The sequence below is a fragment of the Oncorhynchus tshawytscha genome, linkage group LG02 (assembly GCF_018296145.1).
Source record: "Oncorhynchus tshawytscha isolate Ot180627B linkage group LG02, Otsh_v2.0, whole genome shotgun sequence".
NCBI lineage: Eukaryota > Metazoa > Chordata > Actinopteri > Salmoniformes > Salmonidae > Oncorhynchus > Oncorhynchus tshawytscha.
In genome coordinates, this window is record NC_056430.1 from 41,880,260 (window position 1) to 41,894,439 (window position 14,180).

Here is a 14,180-nt window from a genome sequence, read left to right on the forward strand (position 1 = left end):
TGTTGCCGGACCAGGTGGTGATACAGCCCGACAGGATGCTCTCAATAGAAAATCTCTAAAAGTATGTGAGTGTTTAAGGTGCCAAGCCTAATTTCTTCATACTCTGTGTGGGTGGACCATTTCAGTTTGCCAGTGATGTGTATGCAGTGGAACTTGAAGCTTTCTACCTTCTCCACTGTCGTCCCGTCTATGTGGATAGGGAGGTGCTCCTTCGGCTGTTTCCTGAAGTCCACGATAAGCTCCTTTGTTTTGTTGATGTTGAGTAAGAGGTTGTTTTTCTGGCAACACACTCCCAGGGCTCTCACCTCTTCCCTGTAGGCTGTCTCGTACTGTTGTGTCGAATGCAAACTTGATGATTGAGTTGGAGGTGTGTGTGGCCACGCAGTCATGGGTGAAGAGGGAGTACAGGAGGGGGCTGAGCATGCACCCTTGTGGAGCCCCTGTGTTGAGGATCAGCAAAGTGGAAGTGTTGTTTCCTACCTTCACCACCTGGGGGCGGCCCATCAGGAAGTCCAGGACCCAATTGCACAGAGCCGGGTTCAGACCCAGGACCCAAAGCTTAATGATGAGCTTGGAGGTTACTATAGTGTTGAATTCTGAGCTATAGTTAGTGATCAACATTCTTACATAGGTATTCCTCTTGTGCAGATGGGATAGGGCAGTGTGCAGTGCGATAGCGATTGTATCGTCTGTGTATCTATTGGGGCGGTAAGCAAATTGAAGTGGGTGTAGGGTGTCAGGTAAGGTAGAGGTGATTTGATCCTTGACTAGTCTCTCAAAGCACTTCATGATGACAGAAGTGATTGCTCCTGGGCGATAGTCATTTAGTTCAGTTACCTTTGCTTTTTTGGTACAAGAACAATGGTGGACATCTTGAAGCATGTGGGGACAGCAGACTGGGATCAGGAGAGATTGAATATGTCCGTAAACACTCCAGTTAGCTGGTCTGCGGATGCTCTGAGGACGGCAGCCTTGCGAGGGTCTACACGTTTAAATGTGTTACTCACGTCAGCCATGGAGAAGGAAATCCCACAGTCCTTGGTAGCGGGCCGCGTCAGTGACACTGTGTTATCTTAAAAGCGGTCGAAGAAGTTGTTTAGCTTGTCCGGAAGCAAGACGTTGGTGTACGCGACGTGGCTTGTTTTCCCTTTGCAGTCTGTGATTGTCTGTAGGCCCTGCCAAATACATCTTGTGTCTGAGCAGTTGAATTGCGACTCCATTTTCTATGCTAACGTTTTGACTGTTTGATTGCCTTACGGAGGGAATAACTACATTCGGCCATATTCCCAGTCACCTTGCAATGGTTAAATGGGTGCTTCACGCTTTCAGTTTTGTGCGAATGCTGCCATCTATCCACGGTTTCTGGTTAGGGTAGGTTTTAGTAGTCATAGTGGGTACAACATCTCCTATACACGTCCTGATAAACTCAGTCACTGTATCAGTGTATTCGTCAATGTTATTCATAGAGGCTTCCTGGGACATATCCCAGTCAGCGTGATCAAAACAATCTTGAAGCGAGGATTCCGATTGGTCAGACCAGCATTGAATAGTCCTTAGCACGGTTTCTTCCTGTTTGAGTTTCTGCCTATAGGAAGGGAGGAGAAAAATGGAGTCATGACCAGATTTGCAGAAGGGGGGCAGGGGAGGACCTTGTAGGCATCGCGGAAGATGGAGTAGCAGTGGTAGAGTGTTTTAGCAGCGCGAGTACTACAGTCAATGTGTTGATAGAACTTCAGTAGCGTTTTCCTCAAATTTGCTTTGTTAAAATCCCCAGGTACAATAAATATTCTAGGTTGGGTGAACAAAAGGACTTGAGTTCCTGTATGTTATCACAGTCACACCATGAGTAGATAATCATGAAACATACACCCCTGCCCTTCTTCTTCCTGTCTGAGCGATGAACTGAGAACCTAACTGCTGTACGGACTGAGACTGAGTATGAGTAAATCCCGAGAGAGCCATGTTTCCATGAAACAAAGTATGTCACAATCCCTGATGTCTCTCTGGAAGAAGATCCTCGCCCTGAGTTCGTCAACTTTATTATCCATAGACTGAACATTAGCGGATAATATACTCATAAGCGGTGGGTGGTGCGCACCTCCTTAGTCAGACTAGAAGTCCAATTTGAATACATCTTCTCTGCCGGAGGTGTTTTGAATCAGTCTCTGGAATCAGTTGAATTGCCCTGGGGGATATGAACGAAGGATCCGATTCGAGAAAGTTGTATTCCTGGCCGTAATGTTGGTAATACTGGTGAGTTAGTGCCACTCTGATACCCAAAAGTTCTTCCCAGCTGTATGTAATAACACAACAAATTTCCTGGGCTAATAATGTAAGAAATAACACATTAAAAAACAAACACTGCAAAGTTGCCTAGGAGCTAGAAGCACGGCTGCACAATCTGTCGGCGCCATTTTACAATAGGGCTACTACCCAAAGCCTGTGCCCTGCTAGCATATTATGCTAGTTTATTTTTTATATCTTGTTAATCATGCTAGTCACTAATTGTATCCTGTGTATTACCCTATGCTATGCTAGCTCAACTTTACAGTGCATTCGGAAAGTATTCAAACCCCTTGACTTTTTCCACATTTTGTTACGATACAGCCTTATTCTAAAATGTATTAAATTGTTTCCCCCCTCATCAATCTACACCCGAAATACCCCAGAATGACAAAGCAAAACAGCTTTTCTTTTTACAAAATAATGACATTTACATAAATATTCAGACCCTTTACTCAGTACTTTGTTGACGCACCTTTGGCAGCGATTACAGCCTTGAGTCTTCTTGGGTGTGACGCTATAAGCATGGCACACCAGTATTTGGGGAGTTTTTCCCATTCTTCTCTGCATTCTCTCAAGCTTTATCAGGTTGGATGGGGAGCATCGCTACACAGATATTTTTAGGTCTCTCCAGAGATGTTTGATCGGGTTCAAGTCCGGGCTCTGGCTAGGCCAATCAAGGACATTCAGAGACTTGTCCCAAAGCCTGCGTTGTCTTGGCTGTGTGCTTAGGGTCGTTGTGCTGTTGGAAGGTGACCCTTCTCCCCAGTCTGAGGTCTTGAGAGCTCTGGAGCAGCTTTTCATCAAGGAACTCTCTGTACTTTGCTGCGTTCATCTTTCCCTCGATCCTGACTAGTCTCCCAGTCCCTGCCACTGAAAAACATCCCCACAGCATGATGCGGCCACCACCATGCTTCACCGTAGGGATGGTGCCAAATTTCCTCTAGACGTGACACTTGTCATTCAGGCCAAAGAGTTCAACCTTGTTTTCATCAGACCAGATAATCTTGTTTCTCATGGTCTGAGAGTCTTTTACTGAGGAGTGGCTTCCGTGTGGCCATTCTCCATAAAGGCCTGATCGGTGGAGTGCTGCAGAGATGGTTGTCCTTCTGGAAGCTTTTCCTATCTCCACAGAGGAACATTGGAGCTCTATTCGAGTCGGGTTCTTGGTCACCTCACTGACCAAGGCTTCTTATTGCTCAGTTTGGCCGGGTGGCCAGCTCTAGGAAGAGTCTTGGTGGTTCCAAACTTCTTCCATTTAAGAATGATGGAGGTCACTGTGTTCTTGGGGACCTTCAATGCTGCAGAAATATTTTGGTACCCTTCCCCAGATCTGTGCCTCGACACAATCCTGTCTCAGAGCTCTACAGACAATTTCTTCGACCTATGGCTTGGTTTTTGCTCTGATATGCACTGTTAACTGTGGGACCTTATATAGACAGGTGTGTGCCTTTCCAAATCATGTCCAGTCAATTGAATTTACCACAGGTGGACTCCAATCAAGTTGAGGAAACATCTCAAGGATAATCAATGGAAACAGGATGCACCTGAACTCAATTTCAAGTGTCATAGCAAAGGGTCTGAATGCTTATGTAATAAAGGGAAAGGGAAAGGGAAAGGGGGATATCCAGTCAGGTGTACAACTGAATGCCTTCAACTGAAATGTGTCTTCCGCATTTATACATGCTGTTCTCTTGCCTGTTCTTGTAGACAACCACAATCACTATTCAATACCATCAGTCAACTTCCTGTCTGCTGTGTGTGTGTGTGCCTGTCTTGAGTGTGGCAATGAAGTGTGAATTGTATCCCTGTCTCCTACTGGTCATTTCCATCCTATTACAGGGACGATGGGACAGTTGCACCTATATCTAAACCAGCACCTCTATCGGTGACCACCACATGGTGGCGCTCTCTTTCAGTCCTTATGTAACGCTTTCGACACCTTGTAGAGTCCATGCCCTGAAGAATTGAGGATGTTCCGAGGGCAAAAGGAGGGTGTGGGCAACTCAATATTAGGAAGATCTTCCTAATGTTTGAAATGTATCAAAACTATGTATATCAAAACTAATTTCACACATAATAGGGTTAGCATAAAGACATTAAATTAACCAAATTCTGATGAGTGAGTGCCAAAAAAGTGACTTTGACAAATTCTCCTCGAGTCACAAACAGGTCATAATGTATCAGAAAAAGCAGATTCTGCAGTTTCGAAATCACATAACCTTGCCAAACAACTCTTAAAGCTCTATTTCAAAATATAACAATTGACAGAATGACTGCTATTACATGCTCTCCCCGTGTGCTCTCGCAACACTCAAACCAGAGTAATATATTTAGACTTAAAATATTCCATTCCGTTCTTTTGAAAGGCATTGTCTTAAATTCATGAATGCATTCCGTAATACCTGACCATAACAAAAGAATAATGAATGATCTGAGTTGTGGTGTTTTTTAATGGATTTTAACACTTGAATTGTGTTGTTTTAATGATCTTTCTTTTGTACATATAGCCTAGTGTTACACAAACTAATGACAATGCTGTTGTGTTCCTTGAAATACATTTTCTTTCATATTTTAATGTTGCCTAAGACCTTCATAAGCACAACCAAATGATTATTGTTCCGATAGCATAAATAAAATGTTTTTATTAGACCTGTTGACTTTCAAAAGACACGTCGTTGGCCCTATCAAGGCACAAGGCGAGACCCAAATGCAGACACAGGAGGCAGATGGTTGGAGTCTTACAATGTTTATTAATCCAAAGGGGTAGACAAGAGAATGGTCGTGGACAGGCAAAAAGGTCAAAACCAGATCAGAGTCGAGGAGGTACAGAGTGGCAGACAGGTCAAGGAAGGCAGAATGGTCAGGTAGGCAGGTACAAAGTCCAGAAACAGGGAAGGGTCAAAACCGTGAGGACTAGAAAAAGGAGAATGCAAAAAGCAGGAGAACAGGAAATACGCTGGTTGACTTGGAAACATACAAGACGTTCGTCTTGTATGTTTCCAAGTCAACCAGCGTATTTCCTGTTCTCCTGCTTTTTGCATTCTCCTTTTTCTAGTCCTCCCTGGCACAGAGAGACAGGAAACAGAGGGATACATACAGTGGTACAGAGAGACAGGAAACACAGGGATAAATACACTGGTACAGAGAGACAGGAAACACAGAGGTAAATACACTGGTACAGAGAGACAGGAAACACAGGGATAAATACACTGGGGAAAACAAGCGACCCCTGGAGGGGGTGGAGACAATAACGAGGACAGGTGAAACTGATCATTGTGTGACAGGCCCGAAGGGGGGTCCAATGAGGCATGTCTAGTGTTAAACACTGGCACGGAAGCATATCACCATAGATCAGGTTTGCATTAGGTTACAAGCTGCATATAAAACACCATCAAAGGAAATTGTAATTATAGCCTAACAGTATTTTATTACACATAATAATAGGCCATAGCAGTGGGATCCAACATAACATAAGAACATAACAGAATAACACCAACCTTTGCTTAGTTGAGATCACTTTATGAGTCAAAATGCAAGCGGAGTGCAATTCTCTGCTGGGCACCGGAGATCAATTTCACCTACATTGTATTGTGTGATATCAATAAGATGATCAATAGCCTATAGTGCCTAACTATAATGCATGGGAAGAGAAGCACAGGGCAAAGTTCTATTTCCAATTACATTGATAGGCTATTTACATTGACTGGAAATAAATGTTGTTTCATGCATTTGCCTATTTTTATATATAATAAGAGAGGTCTGATTTTCTTCACGTATGCCTACCTCTTATTATAAATAACGTACCCTGATTATACAAAACATTAAGAACACCTGCTCTTTCCATGATAAAGACTGACCAGGTGAATGCTATGATCCCTTATTGATGTCACTAATCCACTTCAATTTATGTAGATGAATGGAATGAGACAGGTTAAAGAAGGATTTTTAAGCTTTGATACAATTGAAACATGGATTGTGTATGTGTGCCATTCAGAGGGTGAATGGGTAAGACAAAAAATGTAAGTGCCCTTGAACGGGGTATGGTAGTCACGTTCGGATCGTTTTCCTCCAAAGACTCACAAGATTCGTCTGAAGGTAACCCTGTACAAGTTTTAAAATTAATGGAAGTATATATGGAAGTAGTTTAGTGCCTAAAATAAGAGGTTAAATACATGTAAAAAGAAAGAAAGAAAAATGTCCTGATCTTTCTTATATCTTGCAGATATAAGATAGGCACTTCAGAACAAACTTCCTTTAGAATCTTTGTTGACTATCTGTATATCCATGTATGAGCTGTTATTAAATGTGCATCTATGGGCTCATAGCAAATCAAATCAAAGTTTATTTGTCACGTGCGCCGAATACAACAGGTGTAGACCTTACAGTGAAATGCTTACTTACAGGCTCTAGCCAATACTTTAAAAAATATTTTTGGGGGATACCTTAATGGGGTCTACATTATTAAACAATTCCGTATGTTAGCTTAATATAATCTATAATAATAGAATCTGCACAATTCAAATCCATTATATTACAGGCCTAAATGAAATCTGGATGGTGTATGCATGTTTAGGCCAGGGCCTGACTAGGTGTCGGTATTCATTATGGATGCCGGTACAGTTTATATTTAGGTGCAGGAACTCCTCAATACCTTTGACCTAATATTCTATAGGACATGCAGGAACCCAAGCAGAAGAAAAGTTCAGTTCGGTTACGGTGAGCTCCTGCCCAAGTCAAGTACTGTGTTAAAGGAAAATACAAATAATGTCCTGTTTGGAACACTGACAAGTATGTTGCTCAATCTGATTGGGGGGCCTGGCTCCTCAGTGGTTGGGCCTGAGCCCACCCAGGCCCACCCGTGGCTACGCCCCTGTGCTTGGGTCATCCATTTGTAAACTAGTCATTTTGTAAGACTACATGTAGTGTAGGTGAGCAAGGACACAATACAGGTGAGTAATACTAAAGATTCAGATTCAGTGTTTAATATTCACATGTGCAGGGTTGCAGGTGTAATTGGAAGAGTAAGTGAAATAAAATAATGAGAAAATGGTCATAAAAAAATATAAAGATGAGTTGACATGTTGTCAGGGTGAGTTAAGGATAATGAACGCTGACTTGTTGGCTAGTAGCCTAATCTACTGATGAGTAGTAGGCCATAGAGTAGCTGTTGCCTAATCCGAGTGTGTGAGAGAGAAGAGAGACAGGTGTAAATCTGGACTTTAGAAAAGGAGATGATGATGGAATCAGCACTTCTCAATCCCATAGTCTGAGAGGCACAAATCGAGCAGATGTTTCCTCCACATCTCCCAGAGCCAGCCCAGACATTCACTTACTCTTCCAATCACATCTCCTCATCATCGCCTATAGGCATTCAAATATTGCTGAAGCAAGTCATCTGACTCGAGAACCTATAGGACTGGACTACCTGGACTGGACTATACAGGACTGAACAGCAGGCGGGACAGTTGTGTGTGTGTGTGTGTTTACGAGACACAAACAAACACACACACACACATAAACAAACACACACACACACACAAACACACACACTTGGGAGCAAATTAAAAACAAACAGCAATTACCCATCATAACAAACACACAGTGGTTGGAACAGAAGCAGCAGCATGGTATCATTATAATAGATCTAAATCTATGTATTAAAGCACATACATGTCAGTTTATGCTTCTCTGAATCATTATTTCTAAGTCAAGTCACTACAGAGACCTATTGTATTGTAATGTCTGGGCTGGCTCTGGGAGATCATGTAGAGGAAGCATCTGCTCGATTTGTGCCTCTCAGGCTATGGGATTTAGAAGTGCTGATTCCATCATCTCCTCCTAATACTCGTGTCAATGGAAAAGGACTGAAGGGCCAGCTAGAGTGATATCATGAATGGTCAGCTAGAGGGAAACATGGATAAGTCACTGTGAGTAATGGTCAGCCAGGCAGACAGACCGGAAAGTGTTCCCCATTGTGTGTGTGTGTGTGTGTGTGTGTGTGTGTGTGTGTGTGTGTGTGTGTGTGTGTGTGTGTGTGTGTGTGTGTGTGTGTGTGTGTGTGTGTGTGTGTGTGTGTGTGTGTGTGTGTGTGCGCGTGTGTGTGTGCGTGTGTGTGTGTGTGTGTGTGTGTGTGTGTGTGTGTGTGCGTGATGTGGGAGACTATCGGCTTTTTAGACCTGTCACACTGGACTAGCCACACTGAGCCTGAGGCTAACTTTCAGTTAATGTTTCACACACACACACACCGTATACACCAGTGTACACCATTTAAGATGAGGAAGGACGATAATTGTTTTTCATGAGCATGTCCATATTTCTCTTACAGCATATTGGATGACTCATTCATATTCCATTCAGCCAGTTCAATGTAACATCAATAGGTTTAGGCTACTACATGATACTCTAATTTTCCCTATACCCATCATGAGGTTGCCCAATTAAGGTTTACGACAAAGGTGCACACAGGTCGAGAGAAAGATTTGAGGTGACAGACATTTACACATTCAATACCACCTTGCACACTCTTGCCTGCATCTCGCTGATCTAGGGTGTAATCATTAGTCCAACAGTTGCAAACAAGAGTTTCTATTGGACAAATTCAGGTATGTTTATTCCCGTTTCGTTCCGTTTGAGACAGAAGTATCTACGCGCTCTCCTCCTCTCACCTTAACCCTTCGCTTGTGTACTTCAATGCACAACACTCCATCTGTATGTGACCAGGAGAAATACACTTTTCAAGTCAAACCATATCATACCTCTACACACAGCCTACATCATTCTCACCATATTAGCTAAAGTAACATCATAATCAACGTGGCTAATAGAACTAACGCGTTAGTAAACAATCATGCAGTACATTGTACAGTGAGTAAGCAGTTCAGCAGCTACACCGCCGGGCCCCAGTGGTAATATAAATTGGTTAAACCAAAAGTGTACCTTTACTTGGAAGAGTTCCAGTGTTGTGTTGGATAGCCATAGCGAGCTATCTAACATAGCATCCCTTTGTTTGAGCCGGGTGTTTGAGTAGGCTAAACTAGCTAGCTGCATTTTATAGCTTCTTCTTCATTCCTTCATTGAATACATACATTTGTTCAAAACGATTCAGCTATTGTCTTTCTCTCTCTGAGCCAACTACTCACCACATTTTATGCACTGCATTGCTAGCTAGCTGCATCTTATTATTTCAGTACTAGATTCATTCTCTGATTCTTTGATTATGTGGACAACATGTCAGTTCATGCTGCAAGAGCTCTGATTGGTTGGAGGATGTCCTCCAGAAGTTGTCATAATTGCTGTGTAAGTCTATGGCAGCTGGTGAGAACAATGAGCCTCCTAGGGTTTGTGTTGAAGTCAATGTACCCAGAGGAGGACGGAGGCTAGCTGTACTCCGGCTACAGCATGGTGTTACCCTACAGAGTGCTATAGATGCTACTGTAGACCTTCATTGCAAAACAGTGTGTTTTCATCAATTATTTGGTGACGTGAATATATTTAGTATAGTTTTATCTAAAAAGGATAGCTTTTTAAATGTTTCACTATTTTTTATGAAGGATGGTCCTCCCCTTCCTCCTCTGAGGAGCCTCCACTGGTATACACACATGTTCCATACATGCTCTGGAGAGATGGATTATATCCAATGTTACTACAGTTAACCCCAGGTTAAAGCACTACCGTTGTTGGATAACATCAAGATAAGACAACAGTAACCTTGGGACCTATCTTGGGATATATATCATACCATTGGAATGAATTTGTATTTGAATACAGTCGGAATACTTCTGAATAAAGCAACTGTTACGTGTGGCTTGTTTGTTCTAAAAAAGGTTTTGTATTCAACCTTTTTAGATAGAAAATTAAACATAGACTTATGACATGTATAATGCCAAAAATAATTTGCATGAATTTACATTTAACAATATGACTTTTCTACTTTCGGGCTTCCTTGTGCTCTAAAAGCTGTTTCCATCCATTGTTTGACCTTTTCCTATTTTGTATTTTGGTTGAACTGTCAGATTGTTGCCATTCTGCTGGCTAAGCATTATCTCACACTCTAACGCTCACTCATAGCTAGCAGGCAATTGTAGTCCGATAAGTGGGTCATGAGTTAATAACTGTTCCAAGTCAGTCCCTCTGCATTAGGCTGAGCTTCCAACCAAACACACACAAAGACTTGTCAGCTTTTTATTGTGGGGTGGTTGATTGGAACCAGCACACTGGCTTCAAGACAGCATGCATTTTTGCACTGGACATACAGACTAAGCGGGGTGAAGTTGTATTTCTTTCCCTTATCATTAAATCATACATGAAAATTAAATATGTGACAATGTGTAGACACACAACAGAAAAAGAAAACTTTCCAATTCACATTGGACCATAAAGTTGTTTGTTGTTTTGCCATGAAAAGTGCTGACATAACCTGTCTCTGCTCTGATACTTTTTCTGATAATGCACTCAGAAATGCACTCACTGAACTTAACAGTAAGTCCCTTTGGATGAAACCGTTGGCTAAATAGGATATAGCTGATTTACAGTACCAGTCAAAAGGGTTTTTCTTTATTTTTACTATTTTCTACATTGTAGAATAATAGTGAAGACATCAAAACTATTAAATAACACATATGGAATCACGTAGTAACCAAAAGTGTTAAACAAATCAAAATATATTTTAGATATATTATATTATAGATATATTTAGATATATTTTAGCCACCCTTTACCTTGATGACAGCTTTGCATACTCTTGGCATTCTCTCAACCAGCTTCACCTGGAATACTTTTCCAACAGTCTTGAAAGAGTTCCCACATATGCTGAGCACTTGTTGACTGCTTTTCCTTCACTCTGCAGTCCAACTCATCCCAAACCATCTCAATTGGGTTGGGGTCGGGTGATTGTGGAGGCCAGGTTATCTGATGCAGCACTCCATCATTCTCCTTCTTGGTCAAATAGCTCTTACACAGCCTGGAGGTGTGTTGGGTCATTGTCCTGTTGGAAAGCAAATGATAGTACCACTAAGCGCAAACCAGATGGCATGGCGTATCTCTGCAGAATGTTGTGGTAGCCATGCTGGTTAAGTGTGCCTTAAATTGTAAATAAATCACAGACAGTGTCACCAGCAAAGCACCCCCGCACCATCACACCTCCTCCTCAATGCTTCACAGAGGGAACCACACATGCAGAGTTAATCTATTCACCTACTCTATGTCTCACAAAGACACGGAGGTTAGAATCAAAAATCTCAAATTTGGACTCATCAGACCAAAGGACAGACTCCACCAGTATAATTCTCGTGTTTCTTGGCCCAAGCAAGTCTCTTCTTATTATTGGTGTCCATTAGTAGTGGTTTCTTTGCAGCAATTCAACCATGCATTTTTTAAATTGAATTTTTCCTTTATTTAACTAGGCAAGTCAGTTAAGAAAAATTCTTAGGGCCTCCAGAGTTGTGCAGTGGTCTAAGGCACTGCATCGCAGGGCTAGCTGTGCCACTAGAGATTCTTAGTTTGAGTCCAGACTGTTGCGACCGGGAGACCCATGGGACGTATGGTGTAAAAATTGCAAGATTATGTTATAATACTTTTATTGCATCAAATGGTTGTTTTATGAAACAGAATAGAGTATTCTTAACTATTGTGTGTGTGTTTTACTGAGGATGGGCCTATGTGAGATAACATTGACAGGAGATTTACGATGTCTTTTGGGTGATAAAACCTAAAGAGCATGAGTTAATGTTTCTGTTCTATACCGTACCAGGGAGAGATGGCTCCAGTTTGGAGTAGGAGTACTAAACACTGGTCTAGACAATGAAAAATGTTGACACAGCAGTTGCTGTCCGCTATGTATTATAGATATATTTCATACAAATATTAACCTTGTGACCATTCTATGCATCTGTTGTTTGTCATGTAGGTTGAAAATTGTGTATCTTGGCAATTTATTTTACCTTTATTTAACTAGGCAAGTCAGTTAAGAACAAAATCTTATTTTCAATGACAGCCTAGGAACAGTGGGTTAACTGCCTGTTCAGGGGCAGAATGACAGATTTGTACCTTGTCAGCTCAGGGATTTGAACTTCCAACCTTCCGGTTACTAGTCCAAAGTTCTAACCACTAGGCTACCCTGCCGCTCTGAAAGACCTTTGTACTTTTGTCTCGGGGCTCTCAACGAATCGTCTGAGCGTGAATCGTCGACCAGCCATCATTAGCCATCATCATTATCGTAGAGCACTCAATCGATTCACTTTATATGTGTTCGTTGTATTGACCTGCTCCCTTATTAATAAGTGATTAAGGATTTAGTTTAAGTATAACTCTGACTTGTGTGATAAGTTTTCTCTCCTCCTTTGATAGTAAAAAAATTAACCACTACAGGTGGCGCATAATTTGCCCAGCATCCTCTGGGTTAGGGGAGGGTTTGGCCGGCAGGGATGTCTTTGTCCCATTGCGCACTAGTGACTCTTTTAGCGGGCACGCTAAACACGTTCGCCAGGTGCACGGTGTTTCCTTCGACACATTGGTGCGGCTGGCTTCTGGGTTAAGTGGGCATTGTCCAATTGGTAGTTACAGTCTTGTCTCATCGCTGCAACTCCCATACGGACTCGGGAGAGGTGAAGGCCGAGAGTCGAAACATAACCCAGTCAAGCCGCACTGCTTCTTGACACAATGCCTACTTAACCCAGAAGCCAGCCGCACCAATGTGTCAGAGGAAACACCGTACACCTGGCGACCGTGTCAGCTTCTAATATGTAATATATAACTAATATGAAACACTGTAAACACATTAGTTAATTATAAAAGAAAAACATTTGATAAGAATACCTGTCATTGAAATTACACTGAACAAAAATATAAACGCAAAAGTGTTTGGTCCCATGTTTCAGGAGCTGAAATGAAATCTCCTAGAAAAGTTATATGCACACAAAAATCTGACAGGTGTGGCATATCAAGAAGCTTAACAGCATGTTCATTACACAGGTGAACCTTGTGCTGTGTACAATAAAAGCACCAACCCTGGCCTCCAGACCACCCTGGAGCATGAGCCCTTGCTGGATGAGCCCTTGCTGGATCCACTCTCTGTTGTGAAGCCTGCAGGTTCTGGCAACACTCGTAACTTTAACAACCCTCTAAAGGGTGGTGGCCTTTCCTACAAGGTGAACTACCGGAGCAGTGGAGGGGAGTCAGTGCCAGGACCAGGCCCAGGCCCTTCCCCCAAAACCTTTAAAATGTGTAGTTTTGTCACATAAAAAAAAGTGAGTGTCTCAAAGGGAAACCTTTCCTAAGTTTTACTGTGTTGTTATAGACAGACAAGGTTTTGGTGAAGTGAAAAAAAGTTGACTGCCTACTTACTACAACCAGTTGATGCCACAGATGTCTCAAGTTTTGAGGGAGAGTGCAATTGGCATGCTGAGTGCAGGAATGTCCACCAGATCGGTTGCCAGAGAATGTAATGTTAATTTCTCTTTGGCAGTATATCCAACCAGCCTCATAACAGCAGACCACGTGTATGGCGTCGTGTGGGTGAGTGGTTTGCTGATGTCAACGTTGTGTATAGAGTGCCCCATGGTGGCGGTGGGGTTATGGTATGGACAGGCATAAGCTATGGACAACGAACACAATTGCATTTTATTGATGATGATTTGAATGCACAGAGATACAGTAACGAGATCCTGAGGCCCATTGTTGTGCCATTCATCGACCGCCATCACCTCATGTTTCAGCATGTTAATGCACGGCCCCATGTCGCAAGGATCTGTACACAATTCCTAGAAGCTGAAAATGTCACAGTTCTTCGATGGCCTGCAATACTCACCAGAAATGTCACCCATTGAGCAAGTTTGGGACGCTCTGGATTGACATGTACGACAGCGTGTTCCAGTTCCCACCGATCTCCAGCCACTTCA

The 14,180-nt window shown here is 42.4% G+C and overlaps 1 protein-coding gene across 1 annotated transcript in view; it reads left to right on the forward strand.

The window, feature by feature from the left end:
* kcnb1 (potassium voltage-gated channel, Shab-related subfamily, member 1) overlaps window positions 1–14,180 on the forward strand; it is a 69,250-nt gene that overhangs the window by 46,312 nt on the left and 8,758 nt on the right. The gene's annotated exons all lie outside the window — the stretch shown is intronic.